Below are 7,854 nucleotides of genomic sequence, written 5' to 3'. Positions count from 1 at the left end.
ATCCTGGGTTTCTTCCTGGAATATATGTCCCCCGTTCTTCCGCTGTTCTTTAACGTATTAAAAAAAAAAAAGAAAGACTGATTCTACTCACCTTCCCTCCATTCCCACATTGCGCAGCGTCCTCTTCTGTAGCTAGCCCAGTAGCTGACTTCAGCGTTCAAGCGACAGGCAGCGCATGCCGTGACTGCCATGTGCTGCTAGTGACTTGCACGCTGATGTCAGCTGCAGGCCTCTGATTGGCCGGTAGCTTATATTGCAGTGCAGGGACCCGGCGGGTCTCTGCGCAGCAATGCATTTCTGCTGATTGTGTGTCTTCGGACACACATCCAGCTGAAATATGCGCTGGCATCAGCGGGCCCCCCTCCCTCGATCGTTGCGCCGTTGGTATTGGGCAAACATCATAGGCTGCATTTACACGTTGCGAAATTTTCGTCAGAAATGCATCATTTTTATAAAATGAAAAAAGATTGCAGCTCCAATGTGATTGCAGAAAAAAATGCAATGTGGCTGCATTATCAGAATGTAGCCTCCATCACTGAATTCAGGTTTCTCATTCAGTCCCATTGCCACTGGTGTATAAAATCCGGTCCCCCGCCATGTTGTACTACCATGTGACAGATCAGCTGGTGGTGCAGATCTCACTGACACCAGCGCAGTCCTGTAATAGGAGCCACCGGGGTAACAAGTCCGTTCATAACATTTCTTCCTTCTTAAATCTTTTCTCATCACGTGTGAGTGATATTATTGAGAAGTGGAAGGAACCGACGCAACTCAGCCACGAAGTAGAGACCCCGTAACGTTACAGAGCGGGGGGCCCGAGTGCTGAGGAGCAGACGGCAGAAAAGTCACCAACGCTCTGCTGACCCCATAAATGCAGAGTCCAGACCTCCTCTAGTATAAGATCAGCACAAACACTGAGTCACTGCCGGGAGCTTCATGGCCGAGCAGCTGCATGCAGCCGTACATCACCAAGCACAATGCCGAGCTTTGGATGGAGTGGTGTAAAGCGGTCACCACTGGACTCTGGAGGAGACGTGTTCTGTGCAGTGACGGATCGCACTTCTCTATCTGTGTCTGATGGAGGAGTCTGGGTTTGGTGATTCCAGGAGCACGTTACCCCCTGACTGCATTGTGCCGCTGTACAGATGGTAGAGGAGGATAATGCTATGGGTTGTTACCGGGGGTCAGCCTCGGCATCTTAGTTCCAGCAATGAGAAATCTTAATCTTCAGCACAAGACATTGTGGACAATTGCAGCTTCCATTTTTGTGGGAACAGTTTGGGGGAAGACCCTTTTCTGTTCCCCATGACTGTGCCCAGTGCACAAGGTCCATACAGACATGGAGGGGGCAGAGCATGAGCGGCCGCACAGAGCCCGGACCTCAGCCCCATCCATCACCAATAATGGAGACTGTGAGCCCGGCCTCTCCTCCAGCATCAGTGTCTGACCTCACAAATGCTATACTGGATTAAGGGGCAAGAATTCCCACAGATGCCTCCAAAATCTTGTAGAAATCCTTCCCGGAAGAGAGAAAGCTGTTCTACCTGCAAAGGGACCGACCCCATATTAATGTCTATGGATGTAGGATGAGAGGTCAGGAAAGCTCCTGGAGGAGGAATGATGTGGCGGGGGCACATGCTTTCTCCCTATAGTGTATTATTAGCTACATGAGTCCCATTATTCTGATCTGCCGTTCTGAGTTTGCAGCCATTACTTTGCTGGCAGTCTTCAGGGACTCATCCAGCTAAACCTGTTTTCCACTGAAAAAAAAAACCCCTGAAGTTTATTTACATAAAATAGATGAAGCATCCAGCTAAAACCTGCGCTCATCCCGCCTGGGATTATACTTCAGCATTGTCTCTGCAGCTGATGTGGGACTACAAGTCTCAGCAGGTAGCAACAATTCTTTTCATGTCATGTGAAGGTGTATAGCAATCGGTTTGGTCTCACTATGACGACCATAAGTGCTGATGAAAGATGCTGTGCATGAGTCCTGATGAGTGCATGAGTCCTGGTGAGTGCACGCACCCGACCAATACACAACACATTGCGGGGCCGCTCAGCCACAGCTTTACGAGGCCATGCACACTGACCGGCGCTGTGTCTAGGGCCGGGCCTGCACATACTCGTCCCTGTGACCTGCCTTGCCATTTACACTGCTAATTACAAGCTTATTTGTCTCTGTAAGTAGGCCATTAGTAAATTACTCTATAAGCCGGGCCCAGCCTTCACCATCACAGCAGTGACCGGAAAAGGTTTCAATTCTGATAGTAATTAAAAAATATATATTTATAGATGAACCACAAACCACAAATAAGTGTTCAATTTCTCCTAAAATTACTACCCTAGCGTAATTATCTTCTGCCAAAATCTTATCATCCTTTTCTTAGGTTTTCTGGGAAAGTCGAATGACAACCAATGTGCCCACCATTATGGCTTCACACCCAGCTTTACTAGACTCCTAATCTAAATTTACTGAATATCAATAATGAGTATCAGACATTGCTTCTGAATTGTGGTTCAACAGAAAAATTTAAAAAAATAATGAAAATACCCAAAACTGATGGTTCCCTTAACTTAATATTGTGTGGCACAACCTATGAGGCAATCACTGAAAACACACGATTTCTGTAACTCTCATTGAGACTTCTGCCCCCGTCCACAGGTATTTTGGCCGCTTCTCGTGAGCAGACGGTTCCTTGTGTCTTAGGTGTGACGGCGCCTTCCCCAGACTGCGGATCTCAGCTCCTTCCACAGATGCTCAATAGGATTTAGATCAGGGCTTATAGAAGCCACTGCAGACTAGCCCAATGTTTTGCTCTCAGCCATTCTTGGATGTTTTAAGCTGTGTGTTTCGGGTCATTAACCTGTTGGAGGTCCCATGACCTGCGAATCAGACCATGCTTTCAGGTACTCAGGGCCGTAACTACAACCGGGGCAGCTGAGGCACTGCCCCGGGGCCCCAACCACCCAAGGGGCCCCAAACTGATGGTAAAAAATTGTATTTTAAAACTTTAATTTCTCATAAAATACCCAGCTCCTATATTCCTGTCAGACAATGTCACCCGGAGGACAGGAGAGACTATCATTTCAATAATTTTCCAAACATATTCACTGAATATTTAACTTCTAAAACTTGCATCATAAACAACAAAATCTATTAAAGGTCTTGCGGAACGTGGTGAAGCCTGTGTGTTGTATACAATAATGCGCAGCAGGCTTCACCATGTTCCGCACAACTTCTAGTGATTGAAGTGTTCAGGGGCCCCACTATGAAGTTTTGCCCCGGGGCCCCGAAGTTTATAGTTACGGCACTGCTGGTACTCAGCAGCACATTTGGCTCCAGAATGCCTTTATAGTCTTGAGATATCATTGTCCCCTACACAGATTCAATGAAGACCCCCTGTGCTAGATGCAGAAAAGCAGCCCCTAAACATCCCCGAGCCTCCTCCATGTTTCACAGTAGGTACAATGTTCTTTTCTTTGTAGGCTTAATTTTTGAGTCTGATGTTACTTGCCAAAAAGCTACAGTTTTGTCTCCTCTGTCTACAGGACGTTCTCCCAGAAAAATTGTGACTGGTCCATATGCATTTTTCATATTCCAGTCTCACTTTTTATGATTTGCTTTCAACGGTGGTTTCCTCCTAGGTCATTTTCAATGAAGTTCGCCTTGGGCAAGATAGCGATGGATGGTGTGATCTAACACTGATTGACCTTGACCTTGGAGTTCACCTCTAATCTCTCTGGTTGTTCTGGGCTCTTTGGTTCCCATTTGTATTATCCATCTCTTCACTTTGTCATCAATCTTCCTCTTGTGGCCATGTCCAGGGAGGTCGGTTACAGTCCCATAGACCTTAATCTGTTTGCATGGATTTATATAGTGTGACCAAGTTGTCAAGCACTTTCCAAGTGATGCTAAAATCGCTTGTCAACCCGCATGCAGAAATGCATGTGAAGAACGCTTCACTTCCGCATGTCCCTGGCCAGAAAATCACATGTACAATCCGCATGCGGTTTTTTTTGCCAGGGAGATGCAGAAACACTCAGGAAAAAATCCAGAGCATTTCTGCATCGTGGGCACATAGCCTTACTGCATCAATGCGGCAATGTGGCATGGAGGCGATCAGCCTGTAGCACTGCTGAGGTGTTCTGGAAGCCCAGGTTGCTTTGATAGCAGCCTTCAGCTCGTCTGCATTGTTAGGTCTGGGGTCTCTCATCTTCCTCTTGACAATACCCCATAGATTCTCTATAATAGATTCTCTATGGGGTTAAGGTCAGGCGAGTTTGCTGCCAATCAAGCACAGTGATACTGTTGTGTGTAAACCAGGTATTGGTACTTTTGGCCGTGTGGACAGGGGCCAAGTCCTGCTGGAGAATTACATTTCCATCTCCACAAAGCTTGTCAGCAGAGGGAAGCATGAAGTGCTCTAATGTCCTGGTAGATGGCTGCGCTGACTTTGGTCTTGATAAAACACAGTGGACCTCCACCAGCAGATGACATGGCCCCCAAACCATCACTGATTGTGGAGACTTCACACTAGACCTCCAGCAGCTTGGATTGTGGCCTCTCCGCTCTCCCTCCAGACTCTGGGACCTTGATTTCCAAATGAAATGCAAAATTTACTTTCATCTGAAAACAACACCTTGGACCACTGAGCATCAGTCCAGGTCTTTTCTCCTTGGCCCAGGTAAGACGCTTCTGGCGTTGTCTATTGGTCATGAGTGGCTTGATACAAGGAATGTGACACTTGTAGCCCATGTCCTGGACACGTCTGTGTGTGGTGACTCTTGAAGCAATGACTCCAGCAGCAGTCCACTCCTTGTGAATCTCCCCCAAATGTTTGATTGGCCTTTTCTTAACAATCCTTTCAAGGCTGCGGTTATCCCGGTTGCTTGTGTACCTTTTTCTACCACACTTTTTCCTTCCACTCAACTTTCCATTAATATGCTTGGATACAGCACTCTGTGAACAGCCAGCTTCTTTAGCAATGACCTTTTGTGGCTTACCCTCCTTGTGGAGTGTGTCAATGACTGCCTTCTGGACATCTGTCAAGTCAGCAGCAGTCTTCCCCATGATTGTGGAGCCTACTGAAACAGACTAAGGGACCTTTTTAAACGCTTAGGAAGCCTTTGTATGTGTTTTTGTTAATTATTCTAATTTACTGAGATAATGACTTCTGTGTTTTCATTGGCTGTAAGCCATAATCATCAACATTAACAGAAATAAACACTTGAAATAGATCACTCTGTTTGTAATGACTCTATATAATATATGAGCTTCACTTTTTGTATTGAAGAGCTGAAACATACATATATATATATATAGAGATATATATATCTATATATATATATATATATATATATATATATATATATATATGTAAGATATATTGGAACAGCACCATTTCACATATACTCTCAGTGGGTGCCAGGCCTCCAGGCAACCTGTCCAAGTTGCATCTTAATAGAAGAAATATATTAAGGCAGCACTCCAAGTAAATTCAGTTCTTAGTAAAAATTGACTTTATTGAGCCCAAATGGCAACGTTTCGGTTCACAGAACCTTTCTCAAGCAGAGTTCAAGTGCAAATGGTGAAACATTTATAGGTGCAATTTGTGATTATCATCATTACAATTCATTAACATATATGTCTTTTTCATAATAAATTAGTGCACAATATATTCTCATTACTTTCCATTTAGTTTTACATCATTCGTGTCAAATTTAATATAATTAATTTTTTATATTTCAACAATTCATTCTCCATATAAAGTGCTAAGAGACCAGATTAATGATAAATAGTGTCAGGTGCATCTCCTAAAATAGGGGTACGACTCACCCTTCAGCAATCTCACATATCACATATTCTTTATCACGCTGTTCTCGGCGTCCTCCACTCCACACTGCGCATGTCTCCCATGATTCATCTTGAATTCCGTCGCGTGACTGGAGCTTTAGTGATCCGCCCACATGATGACATCACTGGGCATGCGCATTACATTCGCGACGCTGCGGTCGCCATCTTTAAAGAGGTCTACTGCCATATATAGGATTTTTCATTCAATCCTGCCATTTTTCAGATATACTGTATATATTAAGAAAACTATGACTAGACACTCGTCTTTTCTTTGCGCACCAGTCCTATCATCATACTATACTCCATTTCTATAATGCCACCAATAATATCCTCCCTCAGGAAATAATCATTATTAGTTACAATATGTTAGACTGGTATGCATAATAACGTCCCATTAATAGATATTTTGAGAGATATTTAATATATTTTTCGAACCCAATCACCCTTCCATGGATTTTCCCATCTCTGAGTCCGTCCATGGAGAAACAAAAAATAAAGGGAACACATAATCAACAGAATATAACTCCAAGTAGATCAAACTTCTGTGAAATCAAACTGTCCACTTAGGAAGCAACACTGATTGACAATCAATTTCACATGCTGTTGTGCAAATGGAAAAGAAAATAAATGGAAATTATTGGCAATTACCAAGACACGCTCAATAAAGGAGTGGTTCTGCAGGTGGGGACCACAGACCACATCTCAGTACCAATGCTTTCTGGCTGATGTTTTGGTCACTTTTGAATGTTGGTTGTGCTTTCACACTCATGGTAGCATGAGGCGGACTCTACAACCCACAGAAGTTGCTCAGGTAGTGCAGCTCATCCAGGATGGCACATCAATGCGAGCTGTGGCAAGAAGGTTTGCTGTGTCTGTCAGCGTAATGTCCAGAGGCTAGAGGCGCTACCAGGAGACAGGCCAGTACACCAGGAGATGTGGAGGGGGCCGTAGGAGGCCGTAGGAGGGCAAAAACCCAGCAGCAGGACCGCTACCTTTGCCTTTGTGCAAGGAGGAACAGGAGGAGCACTGCAAGAGCCCTGCAAAATGACCTCCAGCAGGCCACAAATGTGCTTGTGTCTGCACAAACGGTTAGAAACCGACTCCATGAGGGTGGTATGAGGGCCCGACGTCCACAGATGGGGGTAGTGCTCACAGCCCAACACCGTGCAGGACGCTTGCCATTTGCCAAAGAACACCAGGATTCGCAAAGTCACCACTAGCGCCCTGTGCTCTTCACAGATGAAAGCAGGTTCACACTGAGCACATGTGACAGAGTCTGGAGACGCTGTGGAAAGCGATCTGCTGCCTGCAACATCCTTCAGCATGACCGGTTTGGCAGTGGGTCAGTAATGGTGTGGGGTGGCATTTCTTTGGAGGGCCCGCATAGGCCTCCATGTGCTCGCCAGAGGTAGCCTGACTGCCATTAGGTACTGAGATGAGATCCTCAGACCCCTTGTGAGACCATATGCTGGTGCGGTTGGCCCTGGGTTCCTCCTAATGCAGGACAATGCCAGACCTCATGTGGCTGGAGAGTGTCAGCAGTTCCTGCAAGATGAAGGCATTGAAGCTATGGACTGGCCCTCCCGTTCCCCAGACCTGAATCCGATTGAGCACATCTGGGACATCATGTCTCGCTCCATCCACCAACGTCACGTTGCACCACAGACTGTGGAGGAGTTGGCGGATGCTTTAGTCCAGGTCTGGGAGGAGATCCCACAGGAGACCATCCGCAACCTCATCAGGAGCATGCCCAGGTGTTGTAGGGAGGTCATACAGGCACGTGGAGGCCACACACAATACTCAGCTTCATCGGGAGCATGCCCAGGCGTTGTAGGGAGGCCATACAGGCACGTGGAGGCCACACACAATACTGAGCCTCATTTTGACTTGTTTTAAGGACATTACATCAAAGTTGGATCAGCCTGTAGTGTGTTTTTCCACTTTAATTTTGGGGGTGACTCCAAATCCAGGCCTCCATTGGTTAATAAATTTGATTT

Source organism: Phyllobates terribilis, unplaced genomic scaffold (assembly GCF_046119375.1).
Source record: "Phyllobates terribilis strain yellow unplaced genomic scaffold, ASM4611937v1 Scaffold_11__3_contigs__length_659146591, whole genome shotgun sequence".
Classification (NCBI taxonomy): domain Eukaryota; kingdom Metazoa; phylum Chordata; class Amphibia; order Anura; family Dendrobatidae; genus Phyllobates; species Phyllobates terribilis.
Note: the sequence above shows the minus strand (reverse complement) of the source record.